The sequence below is a fragment of the Urocitellus parryii genome, chromosome 3 (assembly GCF_045843805.1).
Source record: "Urocitellus parryii isolate mUroPar1 chromosome 3, mUroPar1.hap1, whole genome shotgun sequence".
Classification (NCBI taxonomy): domain Eukaryota; kingdom Metazoa; phylum Chordata; class Mammalia; order Rodentia; family Sciuridae; genus Urocitellus; species Urocitellus parryii.
The window spans coordinates 117774612-117792138 of NC_135533.1; positions in this window are offsets into that span (position 1 = coordinate 117774612).

Here is a 17527-nt window from a genome sequence, read left to right on the forward strand (position 1 = left end):
AATGAAATATTACTTAGCTTTAAAAAGAGTGAAATTATGGCATTTAACAGTAAATGCAAGGAGAATATTATGCTAAGCAAAATAAGCCAATCCCACAAAACCAAAGGTTAAATGTTTTCTCTAATATGCGGATGCTAATTCATAATAAGTTGGGGGCACTAGAGAAGAATAGTGTTACCTTATATTGGGTGGAGGGAAGTGATGGGAAGGTAAGGGAGGGGATTGGGGATAGAAAAGATAGTAGAATGAAATAGACATTATTACTGTATGTATATATGTGACTACATGACCAATATGATTCTGCAACATATACATTCAGAAAAAAGTGAAATAATATCCCATCTATGTATGATATTATCAAAGTGCATAAATGCATTATAATGTCATGTATAATTAAAACAAATAAAGAAATTAGAGTCAGTGTATGAATAAATCTAATTAGAAGAATAGTGAATTAGGAGGGACAAGATTGCCGATTAGAGTGAGGCAGCATTTCGCCTAGCTTGGCTACCCAGAATTCAAGCAATAGGAATACTTCTTCTCCCCAAGGCTGAGAGAAAAATCCTGAGACTGGAGGGGCAGTCTGTCCTAGCTGAACCAGAGATTGTTTGACTCATTAAGTGGACCTAAGAAAGTCATCCTGAATTTATTAATCATCCAGTGAAGAGCCAATCCAGGAGCCATCTTGGGACTGCAATGCAGCTGCACCAACAGGAACTGGAAATACAGATTTGTGAGTTTGGCTAGGTCTATGTGGGCCTGTCTGAGCATAGCAAGGACTTGGCTGGGTTTAGCAAACCTATGGAAAGTCAGAAACTGGGGCCATTTTGCTTGGAGGAGCACAGTTTGGAGAGGCTGTCCCCAGCCCTGTGAATCCTGAGGCTTATGGGGGCTGACAGTGGTCAGGAGGTTGGAAAGGCGGGTATGAGAGCACTTGGCTTTCTGCATGCCTAGCTGGCTGATCCCAGCAACCACACAGTCCCAGGCACCCACCAGTTCCCAGGGCCCACCTAGGCCAGTTCCCCACCCCAGGTCCCAACATTAGCCTGATCCCTGGTGCCCTTCCCAGTCTGGCACCCACTGGTTTCCTGGGGCACACCTGGGCTAATCCCCTGTCCCATCACCATGGTCCCCAGCATCCTCTCTTGTCTGGCACCCATTGGGTTCTCAGGTCCCCAGTGCCAGTAACAGACTGGCAACTGCCTGGGCATCTGGGACCCGTAGCTCCCAGTTCCCGGGCCCCCTGGACATTGACCTGGACCACTGCTCTGCTTACTCAAACAGGAGCTCTGCTGCTGGCTCACAGCCCAGCCTGCCAGGCCACTGTTTCACTGCTAGGCCTCCCTGGCCCAGCACATAGCTTTACCAATGGTTACAGGGCCATCACCCAGCCCTGATCTGCCTGGCTGAGGTCAGCTAGGCCTGCTAGATGTGGCCATCCACTTTGCCATCCAGCCACAGCCCAGCCTGCTGACCCACTACTTTGTGGCTGGCCCGCCTGGCCCAACCACTTCATCATCATTTGGCCACAGTCCAGCTTGTCTGTCATGCCAGTTTGCTGCCCCAGCCACCAGCTTCATCACCTGGCCAGCATCCCATTCTGTCCACAATAATCCTCCAAGAAGGGAATTTGGGAAGTCTTAAAACCCAACCTTCAACGAGGTGGGCAATACAATAAAAATGAAGGACTCACAGTCCAAGGCCCATAGTCCCACACTTAGTTCACACTTCAAAAAGAAATGAAAAGAAAACCAGTTGGGCACAGACAGAGAACACATATATTTACTATTTTTGTCCACCACAGTGGAAATGACTCCTTAATTTCTTAACAATTCACCAAGATTTTCCTTTTATTTGGGTTTTGTTTTGTTTTTCTATATTGGGTTTTTGTTTTATTGAAATATGTACTGATTGATTCAAAGACTCCAATACATATACACATTTGCTTTTCTTTCCTCATTTCTGGACTTGTTTTTCTTTTTTGAATGGGTTATTTTCCCGTGCTCTGTATTTTGAGGGTTACAGTTTTTGATTAGCATATTTTGATTTTGTTTTGTATTGTTTCTGTCACTTGTCTCTCACAAGAGTGAGAGCCCGAAGAATGGGAGATCTTGGCCACCTCTTCCTCAGGCAGGGGATAAATTTTCAGAATATACGAAGAACTAAAAAGCATAATATCTAAAAATACCCAAATTAATATGTGGCCAAAAGAACTAAAGAGACTCTTCCCAAAATAAGAAATACAAATGGCCAAGAAATACATAAAATAAATGTTCCACAGCAATTAGGGAAAAGCAAATAAAAACTACATTGAGATTTCATCTCACTCCAGTCAGAATGGCAATTATCAAGAATTAGTATGTAGCCATATCAACATTTATAGAAGCACAATTCACATTAACCAAGGTATGGAACCAATCTAGGTCCTGTCAACCAATGATTAAAAAAGTATTCCTAATTAAAAAACGAATGATATTATGGCATTTGCCAACAAATGGATGGAACTGGAGACCATTATACTAAGTGAAATAAGTCAGATGCAGAATGTCAAATTTCAAATGTTTTCTCTTATACATGGAACCTGGTCCAAAAGAAGAAGAAAAAAGAAAGTAAAATCAAAGGGGAGAATTCCATCAAAGCAGAAGAAAGATCAGTGGAGTAGAGGGAGAGGAGTGATAGGGACAGAATAAGGGAATAACAGTGAGATGATTATGATCTTACTTTCCCGTGTGTGTGTGTGTGTGTGTGTGTGTGTGTGTGTGTATATAAAGATGAGATTTATTGATATATATCACAATAAATCTCATATATATATCACAATAAATCTCATCTTTATGTAAACACACAAGAAAGAAACTGATAACAACAACCAAAAAAAAAAAAAAACTAAATAAATAGCAGAAAGATCATAGAGTAGAAAGAAGGGAAAAAGGGAAGGAAGTAAGGGAGAGAAAGGTGAAGTAGTGGGAATTAAATTAGAGCAAGTTGTATTCCAATTTTATAATTATGTCAAAATGAATCCTAATGTATGCATAACTAAAAAGTACTATTAAAATGAGATTAAAGGGCAGGGCATGATGGTGCATGCCTGTAATCTCAGCGGCTTGGAAGGCTGAGACATGAGGATCTTGAGTTCAAAGCCAGCCTCAGCAACTGTGAGGCACTAAGCAACTCGGTGAGTTCTTGTCTCTAAATAAAATACAAAATAGGGCTGGAGATGTGGCTCAGAGATCCAGTACCCCTGAGTTCAATCCCCAGTACCCCCCACACCCCAAAATGAGATTAGAGGAAGGGTGCACATTCTAATAGCTCCTCAGCACTGAACTTACAAAGCAGGAAGTGGCTTCTCAGCAAGGTTGTCAACTGGGGAACTCACTGAAACTGAACATGGAACTGTAAAAAAATTATCTATAGAGTCAAAGAAGTCAGAAATGCAAACATAAGAAATAACACATCAGAGAAGTGCCAGTTTGGGCTCCAGTGTGGCTGCCAGCAGCTGTAGCAAAGGGGAGGGACAGTGCAGAGAAAAGAGACAGCGTGACCGGCTGATAAAGACATTGAAAAAATAAAGAAGAATTGACTTGGTGTAACCTGTTGGATTAGAGAGGGAAGGCTGATTGTAATATCATTATTTTAATAGCCTGATTATTTTAATAGTTGAGTTTAATAGCCATCTAGGAAGTGAATAAGTGGAAGCAATTTCAAAAGTAACTCTCATGTGAGGGGAAGCATTTTTAGGCAAGGCAAACTGGCTGCTGGGCTTGGGGGTCGGGTGGGGGGAAGCATGAACTTGTCCTACCAGATAAGGTGGCTGCTTGCTGTGCTTGCTGTACCAGAGAAAGCAGCCAGCCATCTGCTACTAGAGAACTCAGCCACACGTGCTGAGTTCCTGTTGGTGAGGGAAATGCACTCATGATCATGTTCACACTTGCATTCATACTACCAGAGAGGGTGACCATCTGCTGCTTCCCTGCAGCCAAGAAAACAAGTGATCATGCTATCAGAGAATTGGTGGAAATAAGCCCTTTATTTCTCAGTAAGAGTTTTCATTTTATATTATGTTTGTTTTTTTTGTTCCTCATTTCTTTTTTCTTTTCTTCATATTGCCATTTTAATTGACTTTTTACTTTTAAAAAGACTGTTTTAAATTTTTCAAACATAATTTCATCATATTTTATTTCTTTTTCCCATTATGTATGTTTTTGTGTTTGTGTGTGTATATGTACTCACTATGCAGATAGGCTTGAAAAAGTACTAGTATGTTTATATAATTTTTTAAAAAAATTTTAAATTTATTTTTTGCACTACAATTCTTAATACACCTTTATACCACAATTTATCATATCTCTGTGTTTATATAATTTTACTTTCACATTAATTGCTCCCTTCTGCACCTATTTATTTTATAGCCTGATTTGTCTTGGGTGGGGTTCATTTATATAGGGGTTTGAGTTTTTTTGATCTTACAGTTGCAAGTTTGTCCATACTTTGATCCTCATCCCTTTTATCTCCCCTTCAATCACTATCCTCTTCACCAACAGCCAAATTTTTCTGTTCTATGTCCTCTCTTTATTTTTTATAAAACTTTTATTTCTTCTTTACAGCTGACATCTGCTACCTACCACTGGCCTCTCCTTTATCACTTAAATGTTTTAGACTTTCCCTCATAGTTATACCTTATTTTTCTCCGTGTTTAAGTAACTAATTCCTCTAAATATAGAATTATATAGATGTAAATCATACCCCTTTCATACTGTGTTTATTAATATAGTGACGACATGGTAGACACCTCATGTTTGAATGCCTGATCTTGTCCAAAATTTTATTGCTGTTACTGATGATGAATGCTTACCCTAGCATTCCTATATAGGTGGCAATAATGTTACATATGTAAACACTGGACATTTATCTTAAAATTATACATCTGCATCTGACATCAGTGTTATTCCAGCTACCCCTTTCTCTAAGAGAGGCTGAAAATGATTGGGATGATTCAAGATCACAGAGTAGAAATACTGTTGCCAAGAAACACAACTCAGCCGAGCAACAGTGACTCTCATCCTGCACACACGTTCTAGCTCCACCTGCATCTTAATATTACTTCAAATCATAGAATTGAGCAGACAAAAACCCCAAACAAAAAACCAGGCCCCAAGGAGGAACAACTAGAGGAGAACTTCAGGTCCCATCCCTTGACATCCAATTGTATATCAAATACAGAAATTCTAGGGGCTGAGGTTGTGGCTCAGTGGTAGAATGCTTGTCTAGCACATGTGAGGCACTGAGTTTGATCTCCAGCACTACATAAATAAATAAATAAATAAAGTTACGTCCATTTACAACTAAAAAAATATTAAAAAACAGAGAAATTCTAGAAAAATTTAAAAAACCCTTACATACATAAGAACGCATGTATAAAAGAGAAAGGGAATCTATCTTAATGGGTGTGTAAGTCCAGTACCTCTGAAAAATATGAAGAAAGAGGTAAATAAATATCCCCTCAAATTTATAATCCCTCATTGAAAGATTCCACAAGATATAGAAGAGGATAAATTTCCAAAAAAATATTATAAAATCTTTATTAGAATGTTCAGTGAACTAATAAAAGCTCTAAAAAATGAATTAAGAGAACAAATAAAGAGATGAAAGAATATTTCAATAAAGAAATATAAGTATTGAAAATAAACCAATTAGAATTTCTGAAAATAAAAGACATTATGAATTAAATTAAATTCACTTGAGCTGGGCATGTTAGCATATGCCTGTAATCCGAGCAGCTCAGGAGGCTGAGGCAGGAGGATCACAAGTTTAAAGACAATCTCAGCAACTTAGTGAGGCCCTAAGCAACTTAGCAAGATACCCTCTCAAAATAAAATATAAAAAAGGGCTGGATCTGGGGTATGTAGCTCAGTGGTTAAGTGCCTCTGGGTTCAACTCCATTCAACCCCATTTTCTAAATCACTTAAAAGCATCACAAACAGATTATTGAAATAGAACTTCAGCACTTGAAGACTGAACCTCAGGTCTTAAAGTCAGAATACATGAATTGAGTACACAACCTACAATAAAGGAAAAAATAATGGAATAGATAAGAATATAAAAGAACTCTGGGACAACATCAAGAGACCAAATTTAAGAATCATTGGGATAAAAGAGAATATAGAGATACAAGCTAAAGGCATTAAGAACTTTTTCAATGAGAATGTTACAGAAAACTTTTCCAATATCAGAGAAGAAATAGACATTCATGTACAGGAAACATACAGGACCCTAAATAGATATAGCCAGAAGAGAAGGTCTCCAAGATACATCATAATAAACTGCCTAACACAGAAAATAAGAAAATAATATTAAAAACTGTAAGAGAGAAACCTCAGGCCACATTAAGAAGCAAATAAATAAGGCTCACTTTTGACTTCCAAACTCAGACACTACAATAAAGGAGTGCTTATAGTGACATATTCCATCTGATTGCTATACCCAGAAAAGCTTTCCTTCATATTCAATACAGAAATAAAAAATTTCTATGACAAGTGTAAACTAAAGGAATTCATGACAAAAAGCCATCACTCTGAAGAATTATCAAAGATAAACTGCACACAGAGGATCCCCAAAACAAATCCTAAAACTCCCAAATAGATGAATATCAATAAAATAAGCTAATTGAGAATCAAGACTGAGTTAAACAACAAAAAAATCAAAATTGCAGTAAATCACAAACATATTCACAATAACACTGAATATAAATGGTCTCAGCTCTCCAATTAAGATATAGATTAGCTGAAAGCATCAAAACAAAATCTAACTGTATTCTCTCTGCATGAGACACATCTCATAAGCAAATACACTCACTGGCTGAAAGATAAAAGATGGAAAAAATATTACATGCAAATGGGGTTTGTAAATAAGATGGAACAGCTATTATCATACCTGATAAAGTTGACTTTAGGCAAAATTGATCAAAAAAGACAAAAAACACCAATACATCCTGGTAAAGGGAAAAAAATCCAACAAGAAGATATAATGATAGTAAATATCTATGTCCAAAATGTATCTAATTAAATTAAAAAATACTCCTTGACATTAAATATCTGAGAGACCCCAATATGATTGTGGGTGAATTAAACACACCCCTATCACCAGTAGATAGAATATCAAAGAGTACAAAACAATAAATGCTGACAAGTATGTGGGGAAAAATCTTCTCTCATGCATTATTGGTGGGACTGCAAATTGGTGCAACCACTCTGGAAAGCAGTATGGAGATTCCTTAGCAATCTTGAAATGGAACCACAATTTGACCCAGTTATCCCACTCTGTCTTATACCCAAAGGACTTAAAATCAGCATATTATGGTGATGAGTCAATATTAATGTTTACAGCAGCTCAATTTACAATAATCAAGCTATGGAACCAACTTAGGTGCCCTTCAACAGATGAATTAATAAAGAAAATATGGTATATATACACAATAGAATATTACTCAGCCATAAAGAGGAATAAAATTATGGCTTTTTCCAGTAAGGTGATCAAACTGGAGAACATAATGTTAAGTAAAATAAGCTAGTACCAAAAAAAAAAAAAAAAGGCTGAATGTTTCTCTGAAGTGTGGATGCTAGCCTGCAATGGGGGAGGGTGTGAAATAGAAGAATACAAACCCATTGGATCAGACAAAGGGGAATGAAAGGAAGGGAAGGGGAGCAAGGGAGATAGAAAGGGAATAGAATTAATCAGTCATAACTTTTCTATCCTTGTGTTTGAATATACAACCAGGGTAAATTTACATCATATACAACCACAGGAATAGAATCCTAATTAGAGTAAGTTATATTTCATGTATGTTTATGCTGCAGTCTGGCTGGGTACAATTCACAAGCCACTTGTCAAGCAGAAACGAACTTTATTTTTAGAACACACATGCAGCACCACAAGAGCTCTTCAGGAATTCCCTCAGAGCCCAACTGCCACCACCGGCTTCCTTCGAGCCTCTCAACCCCCTGTCCTCCTGCTCTTGAGGCAGATTGGCTGGGTCGTGTGGGCAGAGCCAAAAGAGTCCCCCAATGAGCAGCTCCGTGGTCTGAAAGGGCCGGGAAACAGCCCAATGAGCATCACCGTAGAGGAGCCAATCAGTTGGCAGCTGGAAGTTTGCTGGGGCTGCTGAGAGCCAATCAGCTGGAAGTTTGCTGGGGCTGCTTCGGCTGTGGCTCTTAGCATGTTTAGTAGGTCAAAATACATTCTTCTGTCATGTAAGTCTAAAAAGAACAACAACAACAGACTATGCTGAGAACTCATCTCACTATAGTCAGAATGAGAATTATCAAGAATACAAATAATAACAAATGCTCATGGGGATATGGGGGAAAATAAACACATTTATACTGTTTGTTGGACTTCAAAAGATCTATAAAGATATATGCAATACAAATAACACTATAGATCAAATTTTTACCACTGCTGTTTTTGTTGATGTATCTTTCATCAACATCTACAGAATATTTCACCCCTAAACAGCTGAATTTACCTTTTTCTCAACAGCTCTTGGAACTTTTTCAAAATAGACAATATTCTAGGTCACAACCTAAGTTTTAGCAAATATGGAAATGATATTATCCAATGTATCCTATTAGACCACAATGAAGTGAAACTAGAAATCAGCAGCAAAAGATAGGAATAGGAAAGACAGTGGAATGAATCAGACATAAATTTACTATGTTCATATATGAATACACCACAGTGAAACTTCACATCATGTACATTCACATGAATGGAATCTTACTTAGAGTAAATCATACTTCACGTATGTATAATATGTCAAAATATACTCTATTTTTATGTATACCTAAAAAGAACAAACAAAAAAGGAAAAAGAACTGTTCCTAGTGTCCTAGAGATTTTGATATGTTGTACCATTATTCTCATTTACCGTAAGTACTTTTTATTTCTCTCAATTTATTCTGCTATCCATTCATCATTCAAAAGTGTATTATTTAATCTTCAGGTGTTAAAGTGGTCTCTATTTTTTTTATCTCATTATTGATTTCTAATTTCATTCCATTATGATCTGCTAGTATAGAAGGCACTTTTTTCTACTTTTTAAAAAATTTGCTAAGAGTTTGTTTGTGGCCTAGGATATGGTCTATTTTAGAGAAGAATCCATGTGCTGCTGAGAAGAAAATATATTCAGTTATTGTTAGATGAAATATTCTACATATGTCCATTAAGTCTTAATTATTGTATTTTTTAGTTTTGCTGCTTTTTTAGTTTGTTTTTGTTTGAAAGATCTATCCAGTGATGATAAATGGGTATAAAATCACCCAGTATCATTGTGTTATGGTCTCTTTAATTCTTGAAATTGAGAAGTGTTTATTGTATGAATATGCTGTGTTGTTTGGGGCATAAATTTTTACCACTGTGATTTTTGTTGATGTATCTTTCCCTAAAGTAGAATGAAATGACCTTCTTTGTCTCTTCTGATTATTTTTGGCTTGAAGTCTACTTTATCTAATATAAGGAGAGAAACCCCTGCTTGTTTACAAGATCCATGTGAATGGTATGTTTTTCCCCCATCCTTTTACCTTCAGTCTGTGAATGTGTTTGCCTGTGAGGAGAGTCTCTTAGAGACAGCATATTATCAGATCTTGTTTCTTTTTTTTCTTTTTTGGGGGTGGGATTTACCAGGGATTGAACTCAGGGGCACTTGACCACTGAGCCACATCCCTAGCCATATTTTGTATTTTATTAGAGATAGGATCTCACTGAGTTGCTTAGCACCTTGCTAAATTGCTGAGGCTGGCTTTGAACTTGCAATCCTCCTGCCTTCACCTCCCAAGTCACTGGGATTACAGGTGTGTGCCACCACATCAGGCAAGTTCTTGTTTCTAAATCCATTCTGCCAAACATGTCTTTAGACTGAAGGAGAATATATATATATATATATATATATATATATATATATATATATATATATATTTATATATATATAGTTTTTATTTCTTGTCATTTTGATTAATTTCTAGTGTTTAAATTTGATTTATTCAATTAATTATTCTATTGCCATTTCTCCTTCAGCTGTTTTTTCATTTTTATTCTCCATTTCTTCTTCATGAAATATTTTATTGAGTTTGCTTTTAGTTATGAATTCTTTTAGCATTTGTTCATCATGGAAGGTTTTTTATCTATATTCAATTCTGCGATTGGTTTACGACTAAATGTGACCTGATGTTTTTCCCTAGCAGCTTTAAAAATCTACTCTTATTCTGTATGTTAGGCATTTCCATAGTAATGTGTCTTGGAGAGAATCTGTTGTGATTTTGTATATTTGGAGTCCTATATGCCTCCTGCATTAGAATTTTCATTTTATTCTTTAGGTTTGAAAAATATTTTAATATTTCATAGAAAAAATGGTGCTTTCTTTTATTTTCTCCTTCAGAGCTTTCATCTATCCTAATGAATCTTAAATTTGGCATTTTAATGTTATCCAATATTTCTTGAACATTCTATTCACAGTCTCTTAACATCTTTTCTTTATGGTCAACTTTATTTTCAACATACTTTGTCTTTAAGGTCGGAAAATCTATCTTAAAAATTGTCTAATCTATTGGTGATGCTTTCCATTGAATTTTTAATTTGGTTTATTGATTCCTTCATTTTGATGATCTCTGATTGGTTCTTTTTCAAAACTTTTATCTCCTTATTGAGTTGATCATTCACTTCTTGCACTTCCTCTGATTTCACTCCATACATCGTTGTCATTTATCTCATTGAACAGTTTAAGTATGAACTTTCTAAATTTCTTCTCTGACATTTCCTCCATGGTGATTTCAGTGAGGTCTGTTTTTGAGGCATTTTGGGTGTTTTGGGATGGCTTGTTCTCTTGCCTTTTCATATTTCTATGTCTACCCATCTATCAGTATGTTTCTGAGTTCTTTTATGTGAAGGAACAATTTGTGAGCTTTTTTCTTAAGAGTTCTGTGTTGGGTGAATATCCAGATGATATTTTAATTCACTGTGTGACTCTGTTGATTCTGATATCAGGCCCACTTTAAATGATGACACTTAGCCCTATTTACTATAGTCATTTCGTGGCCAAGCCTTATTCCATTCAACCTTATAAGAACAAAAACTTCTTGCAGTTGATCTATGCTGTTCCTTACATTCAGATATATAACTATAGTAAAGTTCTGGAAGGAAGTAAAAAATTATTGTTTAAATTCAGTAAATTTCCTATACCCTTGAGGGCTAAAAGGAGGAAGGAATAAGATTGGACAAATAAGAAAGGAAAAAGACAGAAAGAAAGAAAGGGGGAGAGGAAGAGGCTGTAAAAGGGTAATTTATACAAAGGTAGAAAGACAAAGATGGGTGTTATTTGATGTTGTATCAGGGGTTGAGTAGGGAATGAGAGAGGCAGATATAAACTAGAGCTAGGAAAACAAAGATAGGAAGATTGATTCCATTTAATGCTTCAAACAATTAGGCAAAATACAATCAAATGTGTTGAATGTACAGTGTTGGCAATTAGGTTAACAATTATATTCAAATTAAGTCATTATTTATATAATCAAAGTTGATGTTAGAGTTGTATATAGTATACCATGTCCCGATGAAGAAAATTCTTGTTGGATCTTGGTTTGGATTTCATCATGGTATGGACATTTAGTAGATGTCCATCAGTCTTAAATCATGGTTCTCTCCTGAGTTGCTGGGAGACAGGGGACAATTTCATTTTGCTATGGTATTCCTACCAGCAGCTTCTGGTTTGTCAGCTCTGGGGCCTGTAGGTAAGTGCTCAATTGGCACATTGTTTCTGTTGCATGTAGTATTTCAGGATTTAGGTTCTAGAGTGTCCCTGTGATCACTGTGTGTGCCTGTTCTCCTCTATTCATTCCATTTTGCAGAAGTGAAGATCCTGGTGGCTGTCTGTGGGTGCAGAAATGTTGGTTGTGAACTTTCTGCAGGTGATATGTGGTGAAGAAGTATTCCCCTGGCCAACACAGCTTTCTGAGGTATGGTAGTAAAGGGACTCCAGTCGTTCACCTAGACTCTATTTTCTACTGCCCCAGGTTGTGAATGGCATGCATCACATATTTCTTCTATTGATTCTTGATGCAAGGACCTTCAAGTATCCCATGTAATGCCCTGTGACTTGCCAGTTATGATTGCACTGGCATCAGCTCTTATTGGCTGCAGAGACTCAGGAACTTCCATGCTGGGTCTCTATGCCACTGGATATTCAGGCAGCTTCCCTCTGGTAGGCCCTTCAATCTCATTCCTGCTATTTGGATCCTGGGGACTATTCCTTGTCTCCCTACGGTGCCTTACCCAAGAGTTGGTATTTGGTGTCCTGGTAAATCTGCCTTCTTTTGTTCAGTTCCAAAGGTGCTTCTTTGTTGCCCTTGCTTGGGGCACAGATGCATAGTGGGGCTTGTCGCACTTCCCTGGCACCAGACCCCTCCAGCCTGCTTGATTATCCTAGTTCATAGTGAGTGTGGAGGGGGGAACAATTTTGGTGATTTAGAGCTAATAGTGGTCCTTCTAGAAGTTCATTCTGTCTGGATTTTTAAGAGATCTCTTTGTACTTTCCTCTGGCTCAGTTTGCAGCTGACTGGGCATGGGAAGACATGCTTTAAGAAGAAAATGGGTCAGCTGACAGCTACATAAGATGGCTGCAGACCCCAGCTCAGCTTTCTTTTCACAATTTGGTTTTAAGCTTTTTGTGCTATTTTAAGAGATTTCCGTTACTGTTATGCTTTAAGATTTTTCTGGACCTGATCAGGCCCACATGGAGAAATGACTCAACCAAGCTGTGGGTCCCCCAGACCGCCTCAATCTTGAGACACAGCAGCCAGAGCCATAGTCCTTCCCACATGGTAGCTTCCACCATAAGATAATGGAAAGGGCTTAGAGGTAGCTGCCTGCTGCAGCACTGCATCACCACACAGGCCACCCAGTGCCATCACATGGGGGCATCATTCCATCCCCATCTCTGAAAGCAGTTACTTCCATATTCAGACACCACTGCTGCCATCTTGGGTTGCCTCCACTGCCAACTCTGCCATCTTTAGTTGGGGCAGCTTGCATCTTGGGACACCAACTGGGGCCTGGAAGCCCAACAGCAAGGTATTTATAGGTTTGACACTACTGCTGCCACCAACTAGGGATGTGACCACTTCTATCTAGGGGAAACTAAGAAGACCTGAAAGACCATCACCAAGGTTCCTGTGGGCCTGGTTACACCAAAGGTATCCCTACTAGGTGTGCTAATAGACACCATCTTGTTGGAGAGGTAAAAGAGAGCCCTGCATGGGGGCACCCCTTTCTAATTTTTCTTCTAACAGCCCACATTGTTTGGTTCCCCTTTCACTCTTTCTATAATCTAATACCACTATATTCTCACATTCTACCTCATGAACATCTCATTCTAAACCCCCTTTCTCTTCCTGTCCACAATTAGAAACTGTAAAGCCTTATGCAAACCTACTGACTTTATGGTTGATGACAATCATCATCACTGTTTATAGCAAAAAATCTGTAATTGTCTAAACAGGATCTATTAGATTTATGGATGCATATTGCATACATTGGGTATTGTAAACATTGAGTTCCCCCATAAAGGCAAGACCTTGGTAACCTGCAGGGACACTACAAGTTTATGGGGTAGAACTGTAATACCTTAGATCCACATTGCAAGAGAGAAAAAGACACATGGAAAACATGAAAAAACAAGAGAAAAAATTGCCCCATACAAACCAATCATAGAATAATAAAATCCATTGACATAAGACAATAATAGAATCCATTGACAGCATAGTAGATGAAATGTCAGAGAAGGAGTTCAGAATGTACATAATTAAAATGATTGGTGAATCAAACAGTAACATAAGAGAGCAAGTACAGGCAACAATTGATCACTCCAACATATGGATAAGAGAGCAAATAGAAGTAGCAAAGATTACTTGAAGAAATAGAGATTCTGAAAAACAAAAACAAAACAAACAAAAAACTCCCACAAAACAGAAATCCTTGAAATAAAAAAAAAACAATAAAGCAGATAAAAAGATCAATAGAAAGCATCTCCAACAGACTAGATCATTTGGAAAACAGAACCTCAGACAGTGAAGACAAAATATCTAGTCTTGAAATAAAATTGACCACACAGTGAAGATGGTAAGAAAACATGAACAGAACATCCAAGAATTATGAGATAATGTTAAAAGACTAAATCAAAGATTTATCGTGATAGAGGAAGGTACAGAGATTCAAACCAAAGGAATGCACAATCTCTTCAATGAATTAATATCAGAAAATTTCCCAAACAGTAACAATGAATTGAAAAATCAAACACAAGAGGCTAACAGGACACAAAATGTATAAAATTACAACAGATCTACCCCAAGGCCCATTATAATGAAAATTCCTAGCATACAGATTAAGGATAGAATTTTAAAGGCTGCAAGAGAAAGAAATCAGACCATATAGGAGGAGAAGACCAATTAGGGTCTCAGCAGATTTTTCAACTCAGACCCCCAGAGCTAGGAGAGCCTGGAACAACACATACCACACTCTGAAAGAAAACGAATGCCAACAAAGACTCTTACATCTAGCAAAATTAAGCTTCAGATTTGAGGGTGAAATAAAAACCTTCCACGATAAACAAAAGTTAAAAGGATTTACAGAGAAAACCTCATCTACAGAACATCCTCAGCAAAATATTCCATAGGAGGAAATGAAAAACAACAATGAAAATCAGCAAAGGGAGGAATTACATTAAAGGAAAAGTCAATCAAAGGAGAAACCAAGTCAAGTTAAAAACCGAAAATAAACCAAAATGACTGGGGATACAAATGATATTTCAATAATAACCCTAAATGTTAGTGGCCTAAACTCATCAATAAAAAGATGTAGACTAGCAGAATGGATTAAAAAAAGACCCCAAAATCAGCTGCCTTCAAGAAACTCATAGGAAAAGACATCTACAGACTGAAGGTGAAAGGATGGGGAAAAATATATCACTGACATGGATTATGTAAATAAACAGGGATTTACATACTCATATCAGACAAAGTGGACTTCAAGCCAAAGTTAGTAAAGAGGGAAAAAAAGGTTATTTCATACTGCTTGAGGTAATCCTACTTCAACAAGACATAACAATCATAAATATTTATGCCTCAAACAATGGTGCATCTATGTATATCAAACAAACCCTTCTCATCTTCAAGAATCAAATGGACCACAATAACACTGTGTGCCTTTAACACACTTCTCTCACCATTGGATAGATCCTCCAAACAAAAACTAAACAAAGGAACTATAAAACTCAATAATATGATCAATAATTTAGACTTAACAGACATATATAGAATATTCCATCCATCAGTGAGCAAATATACTTTTTTCTCAGAAGCTCAGGGATCCTTCTCCAAAAAAGACCATGTGTTATGCCACAAAGCAAGTCTTATCAAACAGGAAAAAAATAGAGATACTACCTTGCATTTTATCTGACCATAATGTAAGGACATTAGAAATCAATGATGAAATAAAAAATAGAAGCTACTCTAACATCTGGAGACTAAGTAACATGCTATTGAATGATGCATGGATAACTGAAGATATCAGGGAGGAAATAAAAAGAAATTCTTAGAGGTAGATGAGAACTCTGATAGAACATCAAAATCTCTGGGACACTATGAAGGCAGTGCTAAGAGGAAAGTTCATTGCATTAAGCTCTTTCATTAAAAGAAGAAAAACTCAACGAATAAATGACCTGACATTACATCTCAAAGTCCTAAAAAAAAGAACAAATCAACACCAAAAGCAGTAGAAGACAGAAAATAATTAAAATTAGGGCTGAAATAAATGAAATTGAAAAAAGGTAAACAACTGAAAAAATTATAAAAACAAAAAACTGGTTCTTTGAAAAGATAAATAAACAAACCCTTAGCAACCCTAATAAAAATAAGGGGATAGAAAACTCAAATTACTAAAATCCGTGATGAAAAAGGAAACATTATGTCAGGCACTACTGAGATACAGAAGACAATTAGAAATTATTTTGAAAATTTATACTCCAATAAAACAAAAAAATCTCAAAGACACCAACAAATTTCTAGAGGCATATGATCTGCCCAAACTAAATCAGGAGGACATACAAAATTTAAACAGATTAATTTCAAGCAAGTAAATAGAAGACACCATCAAAAGTTTACCAACAAAGAAAAGCCCAGGGCCAGAAAAATTCTCAGCCAAGTTCTACAAGACCTTCAGTGAAAATTAATATCAATACTCCTCAAATTATTTCATGAAATAGAAAAGGAGGGAATTCTTCCAAACTCATTCTATGAAGCTAGTATCACCCTAATATCAAAGCCAGACAAAGACTCATCAAGGAAAGAAAACTTCAGACCAATACCCCTGAAGAACATAGACGCAAAAATTCTCTATAAAATTCTGGCAAATTACATACAAAAACACAGTAAAAAGATAGAGCACCTGATCAAGTGGGGTTCATCCCAGGGATGCAAGGTTGGTTCAACATATGGAAATAAATAAAGGTTATTTCACCACATCAATAGACTTACAGAAAAGAATCATATGATTATATCAATAGATGCATAGAAAGCATTTGACAAAATTCAGCATCATTTTATGTGCAAAACACTAAAAAATTCTAGGGATAGTAGAAACATACCTCAACATTGTAAAAGCTGTCGATGCTAAATCCAAGGGCAATATCATTCTTAATGGACAAAAATTGGAAGCATTCTCTCTAAAAACTGGAACAAGACAGTGATGCCCTCTTTGACTACTTCTATTCAACCTTGTCCTTGAAAGTCTAGCCAGAGTAATTATACAGATGAAAGAAATTAAAGGAATACAAATAAGAAAAGGAGAACTCAAATTATCACTATTTGCCAATGACATGATTTTATACTTAGAAGATCCAAAAAATTCCACCAGAAAGCTTCTAGATTTAATAAGTAAATTTAACAAAGTAGCAGGATATAAAGCCAATACCCATAAATCAAATGTATTTTTTTTGCATCATTAATGAATCCTCTGAAGGAGAAATTAGGAAAACCACCTCATTCACAATAACCTAAAAAAATACACTCCAATCAATAAATCAATTTAACAAAAGAGGTGAAAGACCTGTAGAAGGAAAACTACCGAACACCAAAGAAAGAAATTGAAGACAACCTTGGAAGATGGAAAAATCTCCCTACTCTTGGATAGGCAAAATTAATATTGTCAAATGGCCATACTACCCAAAAAGCTATGCAGATTCAACAGAATTCTAATTAAAATACCAACGTCATTCCTTATAGAAACAGAAAAAGCAATCATTAAATTAATTTGGAAAAACAAGAGACCCAGAGTATCTAAAGCAATCCTTAGCAAGAAGAGTAAAGCAGGAGGCATCGCAATACCAGACCTAAAACTATACTGTGGAGACAGTAACAAAAATGGCATGGTATTCTGATAGGATATAAGAAATTATCCCTAGTGGTTGAATTTACTAAAATTTGGTTTC